Raw genomic sequence first — 25,627 nt, forward strand, 5'->3', positions numbered from 1 at the left:
AAAGAATTGCAAAAGTTACTAGGACTTGGTTGCATAGGAATTACCGACGCAATGGGATTATGCCCCACTGCAGTCTTACAGGCTTTGAAAAGTGCCTTTAGGCTAATACAGGTTTTGTATATGGAACCCGAAGACTGGTCTGGACATCTGGTTTCTAAAGGTGCGAACAAAGAAATCCATGAAGTGTCCACCTACATGATGACTGGAATAAGATTTCGGCCTCTCCCTAAAAATCATCATAAACGCTTAAGATGATCTCAAAACGAAATCTCTCAAATCGATTAACATTGATCCCTTACGAGATTACTGATAGTATTGTTAAAGAAGAATCTAGGACTTGTATCAGACCAGAATCTTTTTGCGGTATCCCACATAGCTGCATTCTACGACATAGATTCGAAAATTTAAACAGAAACTTAGTGCAGCCTACTGGGAATATATTCTATGTCAAAGACAAGCAAAAATATTCAACGTTTTACTCGCTACAAAAAACTACTTTCAGAGACTCAGAAAATTAACTGAGGGTAACATACTCATACACAAAGTAATACCGAAAGTAATAGATAGATACATGTGTTCTGAAGGGACACTGCTCTCCCAGATAAATTTCCAAGAAGGGGCAAACTGGAGAGAGCAATATGCAGATTTTGTAAAAATACAGAAGTTGCCCAAAATTTGGTTATTACTTCTCGATTTGGACCTACATTTCACTGAATTTTGTACCTTTGTTTTGACTTTAATGTTTTGCTTTATAATTATTTTTGTTCAGTTGTGATATTGGCAGATTTGATTTCTTCCGAGGCTACTGTTTTGTTATTATGTATATATTTCCTTCTTCTCTTGTAACCAACAGCGCTCAGCGGTTATCCTATAGTAATTACTGATAAACGTGTTTTAGACAAACAATTTTATTCACACTTCCTTTTTACTTCTCTTTTCATTATTCAAAGAGACCTTTAGACGCATTTGCATTTGCATTAAGTTATTATTAACTTGACTTATTAACAACCACGTCAACCACATCTACTCCATGAAGATTTTTTACATTGAATTTCAAAGAACAAGTTGAGTCCACTTAAAGCTAGCCCCAGCGGCAAGATTTACATAATAAGCAAATAGTAATAAGTAATCTAGCATGAAGATCTAGAAAATAAAAATATAAATTCATGTGTAGGCAAGAGAAATAAACATGACGTCATACGAATATGTCTGAGATCATACAATGAATGGCACGGTGACGGTGACATTCAGAATTAGGTTAGACCAATGACAATAGGAATATATTCGTGGATCTATTGCATACACGAACTAGATTTTATTAAAATAGAATCTATTTAAGGTCATTGTATTACTAATTGTTGGTTGTATTTTAATGAATATTAATTATATTAAAAATTCTCAGACAAGTAGCACTTATAGGTAAACATTCTAAATGGATGTTTTTCAACTCATAACCTGCAACATGTGCATCACACATATTGCAAAAATTTTATGTCTATTATTATTTTATTTCACTTCCTCTGATGGCCACCATTTGATAAAGTTACTACGTATATATATCTGGTGGTCTGATACTGATACGTACCCTCCTTTGTATATTGGGGCATTAGTCTGGGCTGATTATCGGAGAATAGGCCATTTTTGGGAAAAGTTACTTACCAGCAACTTTATTGCTGGAATCGAATCTTATGATTGCATATATTAATAATATAGATATGCAAAGTCTGCAGATAGTGTGCTACTTTTTTTATAAACAAAATGGCGCCCGAAAATCGTGTTTTTTTCAATTTTTGCTCTATAACTCCAAAGATTTTAACTTTAGACCAAAAACACCCAAATAAAAATTCACCGCAATTAAATTCTGCATAGAGACGTGTTTTTTCCGATTGATTTACTTCGACGAAAACTTTCCCCGGAAAAAGCGGGTTTTTCCAACAAAATCTTTAATTTTCAACTAAACTTTTAGATAAGTAGTTGTTAATCAATAATTAAATAACTTGGTAACGTAAAAGCCCTTTCCGTATATATTATAATTCCAGAAGCCGATGGAAATTGAATGAACAGTTTAGCAGTAATTGAAATGTTAATTAAAAATTTACGGTAGCTATAATAATGACAATAATTACGATACATAAGAATAACTATGATTTTTTCATAAAAAGACACTATACCTATCTAATTTACTTAACAGAATTGAAATTGGACTATTTAAGCGGCCTCAGGAATATTTTAAAATTATAAAGAATTTTTGGCTTATAAACAAATAGAATATCTCGGGAAATAATAAACTAAATTAAATTGTGAAAACGGTATTCGAAAGACAGCGGCAGGACGCTTCTTTTAAAAGAAAAAACGTTTAACTATGACGAGTGGTTCCTGAGATACAACCGGTCAAAGTTGACCGAAATTTACGGCAAAGATATCAACAATAGAATCATAATTTTCGAACCATCACCTTTTTATTTTTGTCCTCTTTATCCACACCAATTTTCATATCTTTAAAATCCTCATAACATATATTATTATAATAAAAACTATCGATAATACGTGTGAAAATTGCCAAAAATAGCAAAACTCCAATCAAAAATTAGGTTGGAGAAAATGTAACCCTCAAAGTTCAAAATCGGTGTACGTTAAAAAAATGCATTTTCTCGGCTTCCCGTGGAGCAATTTCCTTCATTCTTTTTTTGTTTCCAATTAACTCGAGTAGAGCCATCGAACTAACGCATTATTAAATGTCAAACTTGCTTTTGTTTTGTTATAATAAATTAATTTATTTATTATAACACAGTATTTTAATTTGTGTAAATAAAAATTGTTTAAATAATTATACAGCTTTTAAATGAGAATATTTATGTTTTTAACTTTAAAAGGTACACTCGTAGTAAGTTTATCTAAAAAAAAGCCTACAACTGGAAAAATATGTAATTTTCTGTTCTTATAAATAAATTAATCTATTATAACAAAACAAAAAAGTTTGACATTTAATAATGCGTTAGTTCGATGGCTCTTCTCGAGTTATTAGGGAACAAAAAAATAATGAAGGAAATTGCTCCATGGGAAGCCGAGAAAATGCATTTTGTTAACGTATACCGATTTTGAACTTTGAGGGTTACATTTTCTACAACCTAATTTTTGATTGAAATTTTGCTATTTTTGGCAATTTTCACACGTATTATCGATAGTTTTTATTATAATAATATATGTTATGTGGATTTTAAAGATATGAAAATTGGTGTGGAGAAAGAGGACAAAAATAAAAAGGTGATGGTTTGAAAATTATGATCTTATTGTTTATATCTTTGCCGTAAATTTCGGTCAATTTTGACCGGTTGTATCTCAGGAAACACTCGTCATAATTAAACGTTTTTTCTTTTAAAAGAAGCACCCTGCGCTGCCTTTCGAATACCGTTTTCACAATTTAATTTAGTTTAATATTTCCCGAGATATTCTATTTGTTTATAAACCAAAAAATTGTTTATAATTTTAAAATATTCCTGAGGCCGCTTAAATAGTCCAATTTCAATTCTGTAAAGTACATTAGATAGGTATAGTGTCTTTTTATGAAAAAATCATAGTTATTCTTATGCATCATAATTATTGTCGTTATTATAGCGACCGTAAATTTTTAATTAACATTTTAATTGTTGCTAAACTGTTCATTCAATTTCCATAGACTTCTGGAATTATAATATATACGGAAAGGGCTTTTTCGTTACCAAGTTATTTAATTATTGATTAACAACTACTTATCTAAAAGTTTAGTTGAAAATTAAAGATTTTGTTGGAAAAACCCGCTTTTTCCGGGGAAAGTTTTCATCGAAGTAAATCGGAAAAAACACGTCTCTATGCAGAATTTAATTGCAGTGAATTTTTATTTGGGTGTTTTTGGTCTAAAGTTAAAATCTTTGGAGTTATAGAGCAAAAATTGAAAAACACGATTTTCGGGCGCCATTTTGATTATAAAAAAAGTAGCACACTATCTGCGGACTTTGCATGTCTATATTATTAATACATACAATAATAAGATTCGATTCCAGCAATAAAATTGCTGGTAAATAACTTGTATTTTGCTAATTAGCCCAGAGTACATTGCGATCTCATAGAAAACATTACTTCTACATAGAAATTTTAACCTTTTTAGGCACACATATCAAATTTTAGAGCAATGCGGCCATTAGCACAGGATAATGTGAAAGAATCAGTAGGCTCACTCCGCGAAAATCCTTTGTTCTCTATGTTCCATTTTGGTGAAAATTTCACCAAATTCATCAACAATTTTAGTCCTTCCAAAATTGGAACCGTCAAAATTCGAGAGTAAATTAACTGCATTTTTGACAGCTGCATAAGTTAACGTGTTTGGAGAATTGACGCATATAGAGAATAAGTCGATGGTTTCCAATACACGTTGTAAGCAGCCTACAGCGTCTATTGGAGACCACCGGCTGACGATTTTCGATCTCTCATTAAACATTATTTTTGCAGAAATAAATCGGCGAAGGAAACAAAAGAAAAGCTGGATACATATTATTGGCTGTGAGTTTCGACGGTAGCGCTCTCTCGCGATTTGAAACTTGTACTTTTCTGATAAAATTGGTGTATGTGAAATATACAAAACGAGAAAAATAGATATTTATTTAGAAAAACAAAAATTATGAACTGAAATATTATTGTAACCTGATTACTGAACGAATACACAGAATTAATAGTAAAAGTAATTACTTATATTTTTTTATTTTATTCATTATAATTTTAATATTTAATATATAAATTTGTGCGACTGGATGACTGCTTACGCGAAAGGCCATTGAGAAAAAGAAGAAGTTTATGTGAAATTTAGAGGTTACCTCTGTTTTTATTGGCTGTGGGTTTCGTCGGTAGCGCTCTCTCGTGGTTTGAAACTTGTACTTTCTGATAAAATTGTTCAAATTCAATTCAAAACTGCCACTAACAGCGCTGGCGAAAACTGTCAAATCCCCTCTACTCATCGGCTCACAGCGAATAGGGCTAATGCTCCTTCAGATTACACTGTCAGATTTTGGTTCTGTCAGTTTCGTAATGGCCGTATATCTACACTGGTTGAACCACGTACTGGACAGCCCACCGATGCAGTTACACCTGAAAATGTGAAGTAAGTCCACTAAATGGTTCGTTTACTGATCGTAAAGTAAAGGTGCGTGAATTGGCAGAGTCCACAAGAATTAGTAAAGAGCTCACAAGCCATATATTGAACGAAGATTTGAATATGAGAAATTGGTCAAAAACATTTTGTAACAATAGCATTAATATCAGCCTTAGATGTAATTTTCTGCATTGGTCAATACTTTTGTATGGAACGGAGGCCTGGCCACTCAACACAACACTGATGAACAAGTTAGAAGCCTTTGAACTCTGGCTTTATAGAAAAATCTTGAACATACCTTGGACCACCTACACCACCAACGAAAATGTTCTGAGGAGAATAGGTACAGATAGGGAACTGCTAAAAATCATTAAAGTCAGAAAAGTTAGCTACCTGGGACACATAATGAGAAACGAAAAGTACCGCCTCGCGCAATTAATTGATCATCCAGGGTAAGATTGAAGGAAAACGGGGTCCCGCTAGGCGCCAGATTTCATGGCTTAGAAATATTAGAGACTGGACCGGCCTTGATTCAACATCTTTGTTTAGAGCCGCATTGGACAGAGACAGATTTGCCGGTGTAGTCGCTAACCTCCACTAATGCTGGGGCCACAGTAACGTCTAATGCTGTTAAGTAACGCATTATTTGCCATCTCTGTAATGCAAATAATGCGTTAATTAACGGCATTAGACGTTACTGTGGCCCCAGCATAAAGGAGAAAACACCACAAGAAGAAGAAGGTCAAAAACATGATCGTGTGACCACTTCTCAGCAATGTTCGGACCTTATGAAGCGCAATCCGTTGGACTTCTGGCGTCGATTGGTAACCACTGATGAAACTTGGATCCACTACTACACACCAGAGAACAAAATGAACGCACGTCGATCAATAGGTCGGAAAGATCATGACCACTGTATTTTGGGTTTTGCAAATGCATAATTTTAACTGACTATCTTGAAAAATGTAAAACTATCAATAGCCAATATTATTGTGCATTACTGGACAAACTGAAGCAGAAACTCGGTGAGAAACGGCCGTATATGCAGAAGAAAAAAGTGTTGTTTCTTCAAGACAGTGCACCGACTCACAAAAGTGTTACGAAATTGGCAAAAATTCATGAGTTGGGGTTCGAACTGCTTTCTCATGCGGCTCTTTCTCCTGATTTGGCTCCCTCCGATTATTATGTGATTCCAACTTTGAAGAGGTGGCTCGTAAATAAAAAATTCAACTCGAACAAAGAGATAATTGAAGAAACAAACAGCTATTATGCAGAGCTTCCAGAATCGTATTATTCGCACGGCTTAAAAAGTTGGAAAATCGTTGGAATCATTGTATTGAGCTAAAACTAGACTATACCGAATAAAATAAAAGAATTTTCACTTTCAGGAAAACATGTTTATCATTTCAAAGGAGGTTAGGTACTTATTAGACCATCTGTTTTAAATCCGCCCATCTAAAACATTTATTGATGCTATGTTAGCGCTCTACGTTGCTTAAAATCCTTATTTCTTAGTTGTAGGGTATTGTTGGGTTGTATTCTTTGCGAGGATTATTAATATTCTGAGAAAATTTGGTACAAACGCTAATATTATACATAATACCTCGTGAAATAAGGAGTAGGACTGACAATTTTAGATATTGTTTTCCTGCGATCCTCTAGATTTCTAGATAGATGGATTTATCCTCTTTAAATTGCGTAAAGCGTGGATGATTTTCTTTTTCAAATTAGGACTGTCTTTTTGAGCACAATTTCTTTGCCTTGTTGAATGTATATGTATTAGAAACACCATCGTCCAAAATGGCATGTCACACCAATCTTCAAGATTTTATTTTTTTCGGTCGGGGTAATTTTATATACTGTGTGTTAAAAATCCATCATTATTTTTAAATTTTTATTTGAAGCACGTAAATTATTATTTTTCGTAGTCTGTACTGATGCTTTTCTAATCTCAAAAATGATCTTAGCGAATTTTTGCCAATGGGTTTTGAGGTTATTTCGAACATGTACGACTTCCACGATACTGTATATTGAATTTTGCATTTTCCTTCTAAATACTTTATATGAATTTATATACTAGCTAACTTAAAATATACAGTAAAGTTTTTGGCAGTTTAAATCAATTCCTACTCAGTATTTTTAGTGTTTTACTTTTTGACAAAAATAAACATGGTATTTCTTGGTCCACATTCAGTTATTGTCCTATAAATGTCATATAATATACGTTTTGACCACAAAAAGTGTAACATTTTTACATTTAAGTAACTGTCCAACCAATCGAGAATTATTCTTAAATTTCTATGTATAAACCATTACAGCACAAATTATCTAACCGCTGACAAATTTCAACATAAATTCGAATTTAAAGAAACATTGTAAAAAATATTTTGTATATTTCTCTATAATCTACTCTTCCTATTATACAAATTATAAGAAATAATTTGCTGGATTACCCTAGTGTTTTGGTATTTATGTACACTTCTAGAATTCCTTTTACTACTGTTAAATTTTTTATTAGTATCATTTAATCAGACTCTTTAGCTTACTGCAATGTACATACAGCTGTTCGTTTTTTACAGTATTTTTGTTTGAGAATGTTAACCATTAAACAATAAAAAATTCTAGTGAATAGCTTATAATCTTACATAAGAACCAATAAAAAGTTGAGAAATGATCTTACGGATTTTTTAATCATAGGCAAATATATCACAATTCGTTTTAAGAATTAAGCAACATTGGAGCTAACAGTTCTTCTTCTTCTCCATTTGTACCAGCCCCCCAATCGGAGGTTCCGTATCATCATCACTATTTTTACTCTATCTACTGCTGCCCTGAAGAGTTCTATAGAACTGCATTTAAACAAGTTATTTAATTTATTCAACCATGACACTCTCATTCTTCCTATACTCCTTCCTTCTTTTATCTTTCTCTGTATTATCAGTCTTAACATTTCATATCGCTGTCCCCTCATTACGCGTCCCAGATATTGTAACTTTCTTATTTTTATTTTGTATTCTTTGCCCATTTCTTGCAATACTTCTGTGTTCGTTTTCTGCTGTGTCCATGCTATTCTAAGCATACTGCTGTATGACCACATTTCAAATAACTGTGGTTTATTTGTGTTCTTGCTTCAATCTCCAGTTCTCAAGTCTATCAGTATCAAAAACACGTAGAATCTCAGAGCTCTTACTCTCAGTTCTAATCTAAGGTCTTTGTTACAGAAAACTGTTTTGATTTTTAACAAGGCATTTCTTGTTTTTTTATCCTGGCCTTATTTCTGTTTTTGATCGTTATTGTCTGAAATCCAGGTTTCAAAATATTTGTGTTTATCAAACCTTTCTATCGGTACTTACATTTCCCAAATGTATGTTTGTTTGTATATTTGTTTTCTTAGTTATTTTCATGTATTTGGTCTTTAATGTACATATTCATTTTTAGTCAATATTTTTCACAGAAACTGTTTTTTGTATTAAGTATGTAGTAATTAGAATTGTTCAGCACAGCTTGCCATAACCACGGTGTCATCTGCATATGTTATGTTGTTAATACATCTTCCGTTAATTATGATTCCATCACTTTGAGATTGTAAGGCTTCTTCAAAAAATGGCTTCACTGTATATGTATACATTAAAAAGTAGTAATGGAGAGATACCTATGCCTCCCTGCCTTTCTCCTCTCCTTATTTTAATTTTTGGACTGGGTTGGCTATCTATTACAATTTGTGCTCTTTGATTAAAATAAAAGTTTGTTATTATAAGTAACTTCCTTTTTTTCTATTTTTTTCTTTTTAGAATTTCGAGTAAGTTGTTATGTCCCACTCTGTCAAATGCTTTTTCAAAATCAATGTAACCAACATGCACAATGCACATCCCCAGCTAATAGTTGCTCCACCTAAATTTCCGGTATGCTGGTATGCAGTCACCCGAAGATGAACTATCCGCGATCTTAAATCCTCATTTTGTTTCTGAAAATCGCTCAAGAAGTTCCTTTGCGGCTAGAAGCTGCCCAACACCATGTGATAAAGTACAAGACAACACCTCAGTATTTAGTTCAATACTATATCACACGTGTCCAAACACTAGTTGTTATTCCATTAGGTAAATCCATATCTCCCAAATATTCACATAGTCCCCTTAATCTTCTTCCTGATTCAGTCCTAGCCACATAATCTTTGAGATACTTACTGTATCAAGCTACCTGTCTTTTTTTCTTTATTTCCATTTTTTCTAACAATAAAACACTGAAAACGTTTGTTTTCTATACTTCCACAAAATTTATTATAACTAAGTGACTACAGCTGTTTCGGCGGAGTGCCTTTCTCAAGTGATATAGTTTACAATGTGTTTGCCTTTTTAAGTCTTCAACTGAAGAGGTTGAGGAGTGGGGAGCTGTTTGTCTCGAGTTGGTCATTCAGAATTATATCTGTATTTTTCAGTTTATTAATTTCCATAGATTCTAAAAAAGATAGCTTAAGGCCTTTATTTTGAATATGTAGAATTTTAAACTCTTCATTGAAAGAATGATTATGATCTAGAAGGTGAAGTGCGTATGTAGAAGTGTCTGTTTTTCTATTGTTGAATGCCCTTTTGTGTTCTGCTATCCGTTTGTCAAAAGTTCTGCCAGTTTGACCGATGTACGTTTTCGGACAGTCACCACAAGTTAGTTTGTACACACCACTCTGTAGTTGCTTTCTCTTTCGGCTTTTATTGTTCTTAATATATTTGCTTAAGTTGTTGTTAGTTCTGAAAGCTGGTGTTATTCCTTTCTTTTTTATGTATCTGGCTATCTTTGTTGTTATCTTGCCAGTATATGTGAGAGAGCAGAAGGTACTGGGTTCTTTCTGTGGTGGTGGATACACTAATTTCAGGGCTTTCTTATGGAGTTTTTGGTTTAAAATTTTGTTAACTGTTTGTTCGTTATAGCCGTTGTTTACTGCTATTTGTTTAATGATGTTTAGTTCTATCTCGAAGTTATTTTTTGTCATGGGAATTTCTGTCAGTCTATGTATCATGCTATGGTAGGCTGCTAATTTGTGTTGTGTAGGATGGGATGATGAATTGTGTATAGTTGTGTCAGTATGGGTAGGTTTATGATATACGGAGAACTCATGTTTGTTGTGTAGTCTGGAAATCGTTACATCTAGAAAGTTTATGGAGTTATTCTGTTCTGTTTCTATTGTAAACTCAATATTATTATGAAGTGAATTAATATATGATAGAAATTGGTCAAGTTGTCTGTTAGTTCCTGTAAAGCATACTAGTATATCATCCACGTATCTCCACCAATATAAGAACTGTTTAAATACGGGATGTTTAGAAATTGTTGTTTCTTAAACAGTTCTTATATTGGTGGAGATACGTGGATGATATACTAGTATGCTTTACAGGAACTAACAGACAACTTGACCAATTTCTATCATATATTAATTCACTTCATAATAATATTGAGTTTACAATAGAAACAGAACAGAATAACTCCATAAACTTTCTAGATGTAACGATTTCCAGACTACACAACAAACATGAGTTCTCCGTATATCATAAACCTACCCATACTGACACAACTATACACAATTCATCATCCCATCCTACACAACACAAATTAGCAGCCTACCGTAGCATGATACATAGACTGACAGAAATTCCCATGACAAAAAATAACTTCGAGATAGAACTAAACATCATTAAACAAATAGCAGTAAACAACGGCTATAACGAACAAACAGTTAACAAAATTTTAAACCAAAAACTCCATAAGAAAGCCCTGAAATTAGTGTATCCACCACCACAGAAAGAACCCAGTACCTTCTGCTCTCTCACATATACTGGCAAGATAACAACAAAGATAGCCAGATACATAAAAAAGAAAGGAATAACACCAGCTTTCAGAACTAACAACAACTTAAGCAAATATATTAAGAACAATAAAAGCCGAAAGAGAAAGCAACTACAGAGTGGTGTGTACAAACTAACTTGTGGTGACTGTCCGAAAACGTACATCGGTCAAACTGGCAGAACTTTTGACAAACGGATAGCAGAACACAAAAGGGCATTCAACAATAGAAAAACAGACACTTCTACATACGCACTTCACCTTCTAGATCATAATCATTCTTTCAATGAAGAGTTTAAAATTCTACATATTCAAAATAAAGGCCTTAAGCTATCTTTTTTAGAATCTATGGAAATTAATAAACTGAAAAATACAGATATAATTCTGAATGACCAACTCGAAACAAACAGCTCCCCATTCCTCAACCTCTTCAGTTGAAGACTTAAAAAGGCAAACACATTGTAAACTATATCACTTGAGAAAGGCACTCCGCCGAAACAGCTGTAGTCACTTAGTTATAATAAATTTTGTGGAAGTATAGAAAACAAACGTTTTCAGTGTTTTATTGTTAGATAAAATGAACTTCCATCAAGTAACGGTCGAATCCATCAATTTCCATTTTTTTTCATCAGTTGCTTTGTAATGAAAATTTCGTCCGTTGTTGATATGCAGTAATCCAAATAAATCTGAATTGAGTTTTGCACATGCTTCGGTTTCTGTGTACTGCTTCTCCACTCATCTAGAATTTTTCTCACATTCATAATTCAATATTAGACAAAAATGTTAGCCTTCCTGTCTCTGTATCTCATAACACTATCGAAAGTTCCAGAGATACCATTTGGTCCAATTTACTATTTTTACCGTTTTTGTATACTAGCATCACCACAAAAAATTCTTAATATTCTTTTCCACGCTATGCTGATGCCGGCGATCAACAAAAGAATTATATATTTCGAAGTCCATAAACTTCTACGGGCCTTCTCCTCTCGGTTATTTTATTTTACATTTATTTTAAATAGTTCAACCATTGTGTCGGTTAATTGATTAAGCGTCAAGAGATTTTATAATAAAATATTTTAAATGTTACTGGGATGGTACTGCATTAAATTAAAAAGACACAATTTATTTCATCTCCACAAAGTAGGTATTCAGAAACAGGTTAAAAATAAAACCATTCTAACAAGTGATAGTCATGAAGAACTTGTGACTCCTTTCACAGGCGCAGTTGGTACTTATTTTTAAAGGAATAAGAAATTGATCCAGCATAAACATTTGGAACTCATATTAACTCACATACGTTAGTATGTAACTTGTTGAGTTTGTCAGAGGAGTAGCTAGTGATTATGTGACATATATACGTTAGCAATTGAGGGTTAATATGCCAACTTATGGTCTAACAGTCTAACGGTTAGACTGTTAGACCATAAGTTGGCATATTAACCCTCAATTGCTAACGTATATATGTCACATAATCACTAGCTACTCCTCTGACAAACTCAACAAGTTACATACTAACATAACTTAATATGTAATAGGTTTGTTCTAGCATCAGTTTCAAACGGTTTGAAACCATCAGCGAATACTGGACCAGCGCGAGTAGAGGGGATAGCACTGGTGACTGTATTATGTTTTCTCACTGACCAACTGTTTGCTGGCGGTTTCTGACTAATTTGACTGTTTGCTAGAACAAACCTATTATATAAAAAATTCGAAGCATTAGTTCTGAAGTACTAAAGATTTGCATTGGGAGCAAGTTCTGGTAACACCTGTATTCGTGCTTTCTAATACGTGCAAAGCAAACGAACGATGAATTAAAAGAAGACTAGGGAGAATCTAAAATTTAATTTCACTATACTAAATTTACAATCAAGATGCAATAGAAATAAACAAACCAAGACACGTTAAATGCTACTAGGAGCACTCCCAAATCATAATTTACAATAGGTTTGTTCTAGCAAACAGTCAAACTAGTCAGAAACCGTCAGCAAACAGTTGGTCAGTGAGAGAACATAATACAGTCACCAGTGCTACATAGTTTGATATAGTGAATTTTACCATCTTTAATTTTAATGATATTTGCATTTCTTCTCTTTGTTTTGTTAATATCTTATTTCTGTTTTTTGGGATTCAAACATTTAAAAATAGTGACGCCCTTTCTTTTTTGAAGAGTTGTTCTCTTCCTTATTTCTTTTTTTGTTGTTTAGCATCTATTCTCTCTTGTGTTTTTCACTTCTAGAACGATTTCGCTCATAATCTACCAAAATTGAGCAACGGTACCTTCGAACCTATCGAGTACCGCTGTTCTAAGATTAATTCTTTATAATCTAATCTAGATCACTAGATAGGGTACCTACAATATAAGGTATCACCCACCCACTGGCACTTTTCACTGAACTATTTGTTTTTTCATCACCCATCGAATAATAATATAACCCATAAAATACGTGTTCATTTGTCAAAAGGCACAAACACTTTGTAGGTGTAGGCTTAATAGGAAATAGAGATATGTCTATTTCCTATTAAGCATCTCTATATTGCTTGCATTAATGGTATGTTGGCCAGATTGTGCAGGACATGATACTGGAATCATGTATACATACATGCATGCAGGCATAAAATGTCCGAAAATCTTTTCAGACCATAATAATGAAAATAGCTTTTTCTATGTAACCAAAATTATCTCATGAGGTAAAATATTCCGAAAACAGAGTTTACAAAGCGTAAAAAACATTTTAACAAGGAAGCTTTTTTTTACACGTAAACTTATTTATTCTATTCTCATATTATAATATATCAATAATTGATAATATTATGAAATAATTATTATGATGTCACTACCTGTATCCATAGAGGTAAATATTAACATAGAGTGAGCCTACCCTCCGCGCTTCCTGACGACAAGATCTCTTGGACTGGTTTGCGGTATCTCTTTCTAGCACATTGTATCGAGAAACTAAAATGACATTAAGTGTGACTATAGTCACGGAAATGGATGACTACTGTCGCAGCTTTACTATGCGTAAGAGTGAAACAGCACTAAGCCAAATAAAAAAGATGGTGTCGTCACTTCGCTCTGAATGACACTCTGTCTATGATAATATGTATATTATAAGTCTATGCCTGTATCATAAGTAACTTCATTATGATACAGATTTTCATTACGATACAGATTTTTAACCAATAGAATCGCGATATGGCATTCGGTGAAGGTGGCACATGCGCAGTGACCAATGGCGAGTCAAATACATACGCTTTGACAGTTCTCTGACAAACTACTTTGTCAAAATTTATTTGCGTTACAAAATTAATAAACGTGAATATATTTTTTGTTGTGAATGATCATAGAAAAAATCGTGTAGGTATACAACTTGCATTTAATTATCATTATGAAGCTCGTACTCTATACGAAACTCGCTGCTAGGCGGCTCGTTTCGTATCCCTCATACTCGTTTCATAATGACCATCATTAAATGCTCGTTGCATAATATACTATTTAACAAGGCAATTAATTTAGCATTTTATATTGTAAACATTAAAAAATAAAAATATTTTTAGTATATTTCTAATAAGCGTATATTTTCCACCCGCTCCTGTATAAATTAAAATCGCTACAAATGAATGCACATCTGTTTCCCGCGCGCACGCCTATGCTACCACAACAAAATCAGAGAGCGTAATCGATAGACAGAGAAAACACCAAGATGGCCGTGACAGTGGAACAAACAGCGAGAATCGAGAGCTCGCTGACGGCCAGGTACATACCTTTAGGAATTTTCGGGTTGGTGGGGGGTAGGGGCCGAGGAAGGGGAACAAGGTAACAACCTGTTATGACGTCACAGCGAGTGAAGTACCCCCACCATCGCTATTTCGTCCGATACACCGACATTAGTGCCAGTGTTGTGGATGAAGAGAGAAGTTGGAGACCTAGTTTTACGTGCACGTGGTTACGTGGTTCACTTTTTATTGTGGCGTTACCCTTTTCGCGGATGAATTGGAGTGTGTTGTGTGGTTCGCGCTACCTTTTTACGCGGTGATACCGATGAGCGATACAGTCGGCAACCCTTTAGGTCCTTGGAGTAATGTTTATGAGATTATTGAGACCGGTAAGCAAACCTACCAATACATTTTTAATTTAGAAAACGTTTAGGCAATTAATTTTATGACAGATTTATGTTTTAAACCCACAACTGTTTGATGGCATTAAACCCACAACTGTTGGATGGCATTGTTTACATTTACTTTCTATTTTAGTGTTGTTAGTAAATAAATGGAATTATAATTAAACCAATATTCGTCATCAAAATAAATATTATTGGCAAAGTATCTATATAATTGATAATTAAAATAAAAGTAAAAGTACATATTCTGACGGAAGATATAAACCAGACAAACAAAATAAAAATATTGATTGGTCCATGTGCTTAGATTGCAGTGTGGTATAATAGTAATAAATTCAATATGTTTTTATTGTACATATCAGAGAACAATAACATTGTTCTCTGTACATATCATGAATGCTACACTTGGTTTTGCTTTCTTCTGTCTCTTAGATAGTAACGTGTACAGGCATACTATTAGACGTGATCTATCTATGTATATATAGCCTATTTCGCCCATTCTTGAACGTAGACTCTTTTTCTAAGATTCTGTCGTTGGCTATACTCATCGATTTGGAACTAGCGTGTTTTTTGATGTCAATCCATCTCATTTGAGGTCTTCCTCTTCGGTATTCTCAGGGTTTCCAGTGTCGTATTTGGTTATTCCATCTGCCGTCCTTTTGCCTTGCATTGTGCCCAACGAATTTCCATTTCAGTTCTGTTTTTTTTTTCATTTACACCTTTGACATTAGTGACTTCTTATCCATTCATTTTTTTTTCTTATCCTTCAGATTTATTTGGTGCATTTTTCTTTCCATGGCCCTTTGTGTTTTTAATGCATTATCCATGTTATTTCTTGTCAGTGTCCATGTTTACGCTCCATATGTAAATACAGGCAGTGCCAGATGACGTATTAGACGTGATCTAATAGGTATATTTTCGCATGTTAGCTCTCGGCTACTGTAGTTTTAAGTTAGTCAGGTCACAATAAAAAATTTGGGATTGGATAATTTAATTTTCAATTCTTCTAATGTTGAACTTCTTTTATTAGGTCTGTTATTTAACAAACTTTTGTTTATATTTGAAAAAGTTTAATACAATTTGGTAGCTGCTTATTTACAAATCATACGCTTATTGTTTTGCTTCTTGCAGTATTTGCTTGTTCTACTTATACTAGGACAGAATGTTGTAGTATTATTGCAAATTGACACAATTGTAATAAGATCAGTTCTTTATCTAACAGACCATCATTTGAATACACACGCCACAGGACAGATAACGCCAATATGTTGCTAATAATTTTGTAACATTTAAGTAGGTCAACTTTGTATGTGTAACGTCTACATTTTTCGACGAATGTGATTAATATTTAAACATAAAATAAATTTTTACTTTTTGTTGTTCTGCAGTCATCTCTAATTTAACTGTGGCGGATTTCGTATTTTCCTTGAATTTTCTGCTATTTTGCCTAAATCCGTTTTCTCTATGTAATCTATTCCTTCTCTTGGTCATAATTTTCCTCCTTTGATGCAGGTCTTTACTTGACCTCCTTTAATTATGCTTCGCGTTTTAGATTCAGTGTCAGCCATAAGCTGTTTCTGTTTAAATGTTTCTGATCGAGTTTTAAACTCGTGCAGACCTTCACCGGTATCAGTTGAAACTTGGTCTACTTCTTCGTGCCTTTTCTGTTACTGAAGGTTGGCTATAACTACAGCAAATTGCTCTCTATCTTGAGGTGTACTTAGTATCTAATGTGTGTCCATGCCTGTCCACTTTCTTACGTTTTTCAGCCAGGAGCATTTTCTTGTTCCTGGACCTCTTCTTCCTTCCACTTTCCCTTCCATAATTTGTCGTAAAAAGTTGTATCTTACTCCTCTGTAAATATGTCCTAGATAACTCGTTTTCTGCTTTTTACAATATTTAGGAGTTCTCTCTCAATCTCCATTCTTCTCAGCACCTCTTTGTTGGTCACGAGCTCTGTCCAAGAGATCCTTAGCGAGATCTTCAGCATCCTTCGAAAAACCCACATCTCATACGGCTCATAGATAGTTTTAATTATTCTTGTAATAGCTTCATACTTTTAATATTAATGATCAAGTATCTCAAATAATTTCTGAACTACTTAGTACCAAGTATTTAATTTTAATGGACTAGTCTCGTTTATCAAAAATACATATAGAAAACCTAAAGTAACCCAACCCTACAAATTAGTTACGACATTTAGGAACATAATAGGTTTGTTCTAGTAAACAGTCAAACTAGTCAGAAAACGTCAGCAAACAGTTGGTCAGTGAGAGAACAGAATACAGTCACCAGTGCTATCCCCTCTACTCGCGCTGGTCGACTATTCGCTGATGGTTTGAAACCTTTTGAAACTGATGTTAGAACAAACCTAATATTATTATGACCTCTGTTCTATTTTGAATTAAGTTGTTTTAATACAGCTATTTTCTTCTCTGTTTTACATTCTTCGAAGTTCTTAAATGTTCTGTTGGCAGCGAGTAATGTTGTTTACTAATATCAAATTATTGTATACTAAATTTACAATCAAGATGCAGTAGAAATAACAAACCAAGACACGTTAAGTGTTCATAGAGATCACTCGCGAATCATAATTTACAATATATAAACTTTGGAAATCATGATTTTTTATTTACAATGTACATTTTATGTATATACATTGTAAATTATGATTCGGGTGTGCTCCTAGTAGCATTTAACGTGACTTGGTTTGTTTATCTCTACTGTAAACTGTATATTGACTGTAAATCTTGACTGTAAATTTAGTATAGGTATATTTATTTTATTTGGTTTGGCGTTGACACATTGCTAGCGAATTATATGTATGTATTTCCATATGTTTACGCAACATTATGCAACCCCATTACACTTTCTTCTCCATATTCCATTTTATTTCTCCATAATTTTTTGCATTCTTCCAATCATGGCATATGGATCTCAAACCTGGACCCTAACAAGGCAAATGTTATGGCATGGCAAGCTGTTTAAAGGTCTGGATAGTAAGTATACTACAAAGACAAAGATCCGAATATTCCAGTAAAATGTCATGTCTGATCTACCTACTCTACAGATGTAATGGAAAGTGACAAAAGCCCTTACAGGCAAACTGCAGGTCGTTGTTAATAATTGCCTACGAAGAATTGTTCGTATTCTCTGGCCTAACATAATCAGAAACGAAGATATGATACACTTGACCGAAGAAAAGGTAGAAAATAACACACTCCGAAAAAATAGCTCCAGTATTGTAAATACTGACCGAGAGTAGAATCCCCAAGGAAAAAGATATAAAGGTCGCCCAGCACAAACTTGGAGAAGGTCCATCATGGACGAAATAAGAGGTCTCGAGGAAAGTCTTGGAATGAGGACCAAGTTTTGATCCTATTACTTAATTCGTTTGTATTTGTATGTTTTAAAAGTATCTATTATCGTCAGAATACTTATTTAACTTATTCATTATAATAATTTTAACAATCAAAAGAGCATGTCTGTCGTTGTAATCAATTGATACTATGCCGCATGCCCTTAAGACCTTACACAATACTTTTTCTTTAAACATACTTCACTATCTATGCCTTTATTTATAATAAAGTTTCTTAGATAATCAAATTAAAAATAATCAAAAAACATCATTCTTATTATTTTAATGTTGTTTACTTCATTTGAGATAGTCAAATCTAATCAGCAAGATTTAATTCTGACTAGCCTAATGACTGAATCACCATTAGTTGCCTAAACAAATGTTTCTATAAATAAACGTCATTAAACGCTTGTATTTTTCCTAAGATTTTATTAAAGAAGTAAGTATGCATACAGGCATTAAATAAGTTGTGTCCACAAGAATTACTTGTTTGATGTAGCTCGACATTTAAGGTAAATAAAAAGTTGGATACCGTAAATGTAACAATTAATTATTCGCTAATACTAGATTTAACGCGGCTATGGTCTTTATGTCATATAACTACTGACAAAAGCAACCTTTTTACGACTAAATGGGTAAAGTTAGCTTCAATATGGGTGTGGCACTTACCACCCTTCCACTCGACCTAAGAGGTTTATTGTGGCTCATTCGTAGGTTAAAGTTATCGCTTCAGCCCAGCCTTTAACAAAGTAGCCTTAGGTGACACTTCTATCAATTTTTAGGGCTAGAGTTGATAATGCCTAAATATATTGAGCCTCATCCTTTCCAGCACTGGGCTGTTGCACAGAAGGTGTTCCTCCGTCTCGTCATTAGCCTGGCAGAATCTGCAACTCACACTCTCTGTCATTTCTGTCATGATCATTCTTATTCATATCTAGATCCTTTTGGATGTTCTCCTTGCTATTCTAACGACAGGTTCTGGGTCTATGAATATTTCTTTTATCCCTCCCCTGGCAAGTAGGCACGCTTTTTCGTTCCCTTCAATAGTTCCCCCCAGTAAACTTGCTTTGTTAGATTTTCCGATCCTAGTGATATTCATTCTGAAGATAGTTCCAAACTAACTTGTAGTCAATTCGATTCAAGTTCAGTACCTACCCTGAATGCCGCCTGGCTATTCGATATAATTTTTATAGATCTATCTCTGCAGTTCCTCTTTGTTCCTGTAGGCACCTTTCTATAGTATTTACTATAGTAAGTTCTGCTTACCTACCTAGGCTTTCACTAAGTTAGCCTTGGTTTCCCTCCCTATACTCTAGCTCCAACTTCCTCATCGATTTTAGAGCTGTCTGTATACCAGTATTGATGTGCCATTGTGAATTTCATTTTATTCGACTTCCATTCATCCTTTCTTAGAAATACGACGGTAACGGCTTTTCGAAATTATATTTAGGTTGTATTGCACCTGGTACCATTTTTAACTCTGAATGACTTTTACCATCTCTCCAGGTACCAGATACTTATAATCAGCACTGCTTTTAGCACTGCTTTTTAGTGCCTTATCCACATTCTGTATGCTCCTACCTTCGCCTCCTTCTCCATCCATATATCCAAGTATGACTACCATGGTGGCCGTTGCAATAGTCAACACGCTTCTGTTATGATTAAACATGTTTGTCGTTCAAACTTATTCAGCTCAAATACGTAAATATTTGATAATTCGCATTATGACTACAAATGCGGAAATTATTGAAAAATAGCTAATGATCATAAATGTAATATTATGTAATATTTTTCTAATTTCTTATTGTCATTCCTTGAGACCTTGTTATCTCCGTTGGCTGCGATCCTCTGCCAGTTGAACGGCTTCATGTAGAGAATTTCCCCCAGAGTCTTAATTTGGTCATCTCATCGTGTTGAAGATCTTCCTCTCGCTGTTCGTCTTTCTACCACCAGAAGTTCCATAGTCTCTGTTCTGGGTATATGTAGCCTAACTAATCTAGGTATGCTCGCTTTACTTTTTTTAATAGCCTCTCTTTTGTATGAAACTCTTCCATAATTCACAGTTTGGTTCTGTATTCTGTCCAGGACACGCGTAGAATTCTTTTGTATACACACATTTCGAAGGTGCTTCGACCTTACTCACTAAGAAGTAAGATCGAAGCCTTTTATAATTTACCATTTTGAAATAGTAATTCTAAGAGTTTTGTTTGTGTTTCGCTTATTTATACAGGGTGTCTCGGAAAATAGTGCGTTCCTTTAAGGTATGGAGAGAATACACAATTTAGAACAAAAAGTCCTATACCATTTTTTTAAGTTAACCGTTTCCAAAAAAAAAAGATACCTGTATTTTATTGTTTGGAAATTTTAATAAACTGGCAACATCGTACGCACTACGGAATAATAACAGATAATAAGAACTCATTTGTGATTGTGATTTACAGTATGTATTTAAAGTAATCCAACCTAATAGTAGGTACTTATGTACAGTCGGAAAAATGAAAGAATAGGGCTTTTCATTCACAGTCATTTGTTTCGAGCTTCTGTCCTTCTGTCATGTGTCACATAATATTAATATATCTACGTCATACGTTATTGGTATATATCAATGATACAAATCAAAGACGTATGACGTATATATATTATTACGTGACACATCACAGATGAAATGCCCTATAGGTACCCATGAACGATCACATCAATCACATATTTTCTATTTGTTGTTTTTTTTTTCCATAAATAACAAACGAGAGAGATAGATTATTAATAATCTGAATAATATGTGATTGATGTGATCGTTCATGGGTATATAGGGCTTTTCATTCAGTCATTTGTTTCGAGCTTCTGTCATGTGTCACATAATATTAATATATCTACGTCGTACGTTATTGGTATTACCAATGATACAAACCGAAGACGTATGACGTAGATATATTAATATTATGTGACACATGACAGAAGCTCGAATCAAATGACAATCGATGAAAAGCCCTATTCTTTCATTTTTCCGACTGTATTTACTATTTGTTTACTAAAATTATTTTCTTTTGAAATTTATTGAAATACCTATTGCATAATTTTAAACGAATTACACATCTTTTAACATAAAAACACATCTTTTAACTGAACTAGTATTATGTATTTAGTGAGGTTTAAGTGTTGAATGCTGTGGAACTTAAATACACCAGATAATGTCTCAGTAATTTGTTTACTTGTGAACTGAAATAATTAAGTTGTACTTACTTGAAAAGAATTATTATACCGAATAGATGTTCCAAGTAACCCACTTTCACAAACACCATTCATACGACGAGAAATACCGGCAAAACATTTTAAAAGAAATTAATTATAGTATGCCTCTCCATTTAGTGATCTGCCATAAATAATCAACGTAATAGCATAATAGAATAGGTAATACACTCACGATTAGAAAACATTTTCGGCATTGACACTAAACAGGATTCTTTAAAACTATCTGTTTACTATCTGTCTTCTATCTATTTACATGGGACTGTCTATGCTTAAATTTGCGCACCGCACATAGTTTTCAGATTTAAATTTGCATACCAAAATGTATTTTAATTTTTTGGTCAAACGGTTGCATTTAGAAAAAAATGTTATCAAGAGTTTTTTGTTCTACATGGTGCCTTCTTCCTATACCTTTAAGGAACGTACTATTTTCCGGGACACCCTGTATATGTGTGTATGCAAAATAATTTCTAATTGCAAAGGCGCGTTTGACACGAAATAAATTTTTTTCCTTTGTAATATTCCAAAACATGTTGGTTACAATTAGTAATAGTGCTTCGGCTGTAAAGATAATTTCTAAACTTTTTAAGTTTGTTTCTATAGATTTCGCCACTTTTTGATTTTACCGTCTGGTAGAAACAAGCTTTACAATTGCCAATTATTCAAGTGCCTTAAATAAATAAAACTATTTGCCGAACACTTCAACTAAACTATACGAAACAAACAACATAATGTTAAGCATACTTTGGGTTATACAAATTAATAAACATACATTATTATAAATGTTTCTAAGGATACAAGGAATGATAGCCTTCGTTCCTTATGATTCTTTTAAGAACTGACGCTACTGACCATAGAAACATTTTAACAAGTCATTGACTTGAAATGTGTTCAACAATACTAACATAAATTGTGAACAGGTGAAAATTAAAAGGTTTTCGCGTACACTTACTGCTAATTTTTATACAGTTGGTAGACGAATAGTACCCGGAAGGTTTTTCGTCAAATATTAGTACATATACTTCATTATTACGTAACATAACAAAACCGAAAACTTGCTCATATAGCTTTAAAAAGAAACTTGGAAAGGGTTGCGTAACATCCACAACAAAGATATTATTCTAAGAATAAAATTAAATAAAGATCATCATTCAATTTTCACTTGTCCACTGCTGGACATAGATCTCCCTCATAATTTTTCATTTGATCCGATCTTGTGCCTCTAGCATCCAATTCCTATGACAACGTTTTAGATCATCAGTCCAACGTGTTGGTCGACGACCTCTGCTTCGGTAGGCATCGTCTCTTGGTTTCCATTTCAGTGTTGTTATTCTCTCTACTGCATCAGATACTCCTGATCTTTGTCGTAGCTGGCGGTTTGGGATCTTGTCTCAAAGTAAAACACCCAACATAGCACGCCCCATCGGTTTTGGAGAAACACGGATCTTTTGCATTGTGCTCCTTGTCATGCTCAACGCTCCGTAAGTCAACACTGGCAAACACTGGTTAAAGGCTTTTCGTTTAAGACATATTGGTATGTCAGACGATTTGAAAATAGGGTTTATCTTGCCGAAGGCTGCCCAAGACAGTCTTATATGACGGAAAAGCTTATGGGTTTGGTTATCTTTTCCTGTGCGAATCTCATGACCTAGGTATTTATAAGTAAGAATGGGAGAGGATAGGCTACCAAAACGAGCACTGAATGCTAGAATGCAAAGAAAGAGACCGGTTGGGAAGCCACGAAAGCGCTGGGAAGACACAGTAAACAGCCCTTTTAGGAGTCTGTATGGAGAAGAGCAGCCACAGACAGTCAAGGGGCAGGCAAAAAATAAAGGAGGCCAAGGCTCAATTTGGGCTGTAGTGCCGTAGAAGAAGAAGAAGAAGAAGGTATTTATAAGCCATTACCTGGTCTATGGATCTTGTTTATACGCATATCTCTTCGCTAACTACAAGATTTGTCATCATCTGGGCTTTAGATATATTTTGATTTTCAATCCCCCTTTTAGTGAGGAAAGGTAGACCTGATTTAAAAGTTCTTGGGCCTCATCTATCCTATCAGCTATTAGCACAATATCATCTGCAAACCTCAGGTGGCTAAGCTTTTCTCCGTTTATGTTTATGCCCTTGTCGGTCAGTTTTGCCTTTTTACATAAATATATAGATATTCCAAAAGTGAGTGAGCAGTTTCGGTGATATGCTGTGTCCCTCTGACGTACTCCACGTTGTATCGGGAATTTCGGAGTTTGTCAGTGAATAAATAAAGATGTCAGAAATAAAGGTCAGTGCATATTAATTGAGATCTAAGGGTAGTCAAAAAAAATAGCAAACTTGGGAAAGAAGTCTTCTGTGCCAAAAATAAAGCACAAAAAGAAGGCAAATGTTTGTATACATGTCTTATACATGAATGTAAGTTATTTGCATACTTAGAGGGTGGATTACCGGTTGTGCATCATTGAGATAATTTCTGCTATTTAACGTGACACAATTTTTACCATTATATGTATTAGAACGTTTATATATCCAACATTTTATTGGACAAACGGAACAAAAAATGGGAAAAATACTTTCTGTTTAATGAAATGTTATGTATCTGATCTAATTAATTTACCTCTGTAGTGACCAATGTATCTAGAAAAACGTTTTATAGCAAGAAGTGTCAGTCGTCACGCTATATTTATGTCTCCCGCCATTCGCCATAATTCAGACATATTTATGTCGCTGTTATTAAACACTAAAATCAAACTACGAATATGAAGCATTTGGTAGATTTACTGGCCGATGAAAGTTGCTGTGATATATTTGGACCGTCCACAAACTCTAGCGCTCCCGTATTCGTAACAAGAGAACTGTTGAGCATAATATGTTTATGGAGTACAAACTACTCACGGGCAAGAAGTTTAGTTTAGTAAAAAATCAATACCTGCATATAACGAGACATTTGGGGAACTCGCCAAAAATATGTTCCCATAGCTGTTATATATATTAAGGATTTCCATAATTTTCACTGTATTCCTTCACTCAACCGTTCTCTCCAGTTCTTCCTGTTTTACCAGTCCCCTTCCTGTATATTTCTTCTTTTCGTTGCTTCGTCCACTCCATCTCTGAAAGATCTTCTGGGTCTGCCTCCCTTCCTTCTTCTTATCAGGCTCCACTCTGTTATTCTATTTATCCAACGATTTTGGTCTTCTCTTCTGACATGTTCGTACCAGGTTAATCTCTTCTGTTCGATGTAGTCGTATGAGATCTGAGTGCATTCCCATTCTTTTCTTAATCTCTGTTATTTATTCTATCTCTTCTTGCTACTCTGCAGCTTCTCCTTAGGAATTCCATCTCTGTTGCTCTTATTTTGTTTTTGTTTTTCTTATTTATTGTCCAATTTTCACACCCATAATTTGTGAGGACACTTCTTGTCATGGTATTATAAATATTATTTTTTTTGTTTCTGTGCTGATGTTCTTATCCCACAGTATCGGATTCAATTTTAGTATGCAGTCTCTTGTTTGTCCTAGTCTGTTTTTTATATCGTCTTCCGTTGTTCCTTTGCTTAATATTATGAAACCTAAAAGCTGATTCTCATTAGACGTGCAAGGAACCGGCAAGGCACGTGCTCGGCAAAGATTGTTTCGAAAAGAACGTCGCATGCCTGGCACGCATAGTGTGAATTACATCCCGTGCAGTGCATAAGATTTTATGTAAAATGTATCTTGCCGAGCCGATGCCTTGCCCATGCCGAGCACTTGCCTTGCGTTATAATGAGAATCAGCCTTAAATACTTGTACTTGTCTGTTCCTTTGATTTGTTTACCTTTGTCTGTTTCCAATTTCTATATTCTCCGTTGTTAGGTATTCAGTTTTTTTAAGTTTATTTCAATCACATTCTTTGTATATTCCTGTTCCAGTTTTCTCATCATAAAATTGACGCCATCTTCGTCTTGTGCGATGACTATTTGGT

General features: G+C 34.1%; 1 protein-coding gene across 4 annotated transcripts in view; it reads left to right on the plus strand.

Annotated features, from left to right (window-relative positions):
• The window catches only part of LOC114324627 (ecdysone receptor), a 1,502,986-nt gene that overhangs the window by 1,260,153 nt on the left and 217,206 nt on the right, over positions 1–25,627 (plus strand). The window contains exon 1 of one of the 4 annotated variants that reach the window (XM_028272500.2): positions 14,828–15,057. The exons of the other annotated variants lie outside the window; for them this stretch is intronic. The gene's annotated coding sequence lies outside the window, so the exon portion shown is untranslated. Of the gene's footprint in view, positions 1–14,827; positions 15,058–25,627 lie in introns of those variants that run through there. 4 annotated transcript variants of the gene reach the window in all.

Source organism: Diabrotica virgifera, chromosome 2 (assembly GCF_917563875.1).
Source record: "Diabrotica virgifera virgifera chromosome 2, PGI_DIABVI_V3a".
Lineage (NCBI taxonomy): Eukaryota > Metazoa > Arthropoda > Insecta > Coleoptera > Chrysomelidae > Diabrotica > Diabrotica virgifera.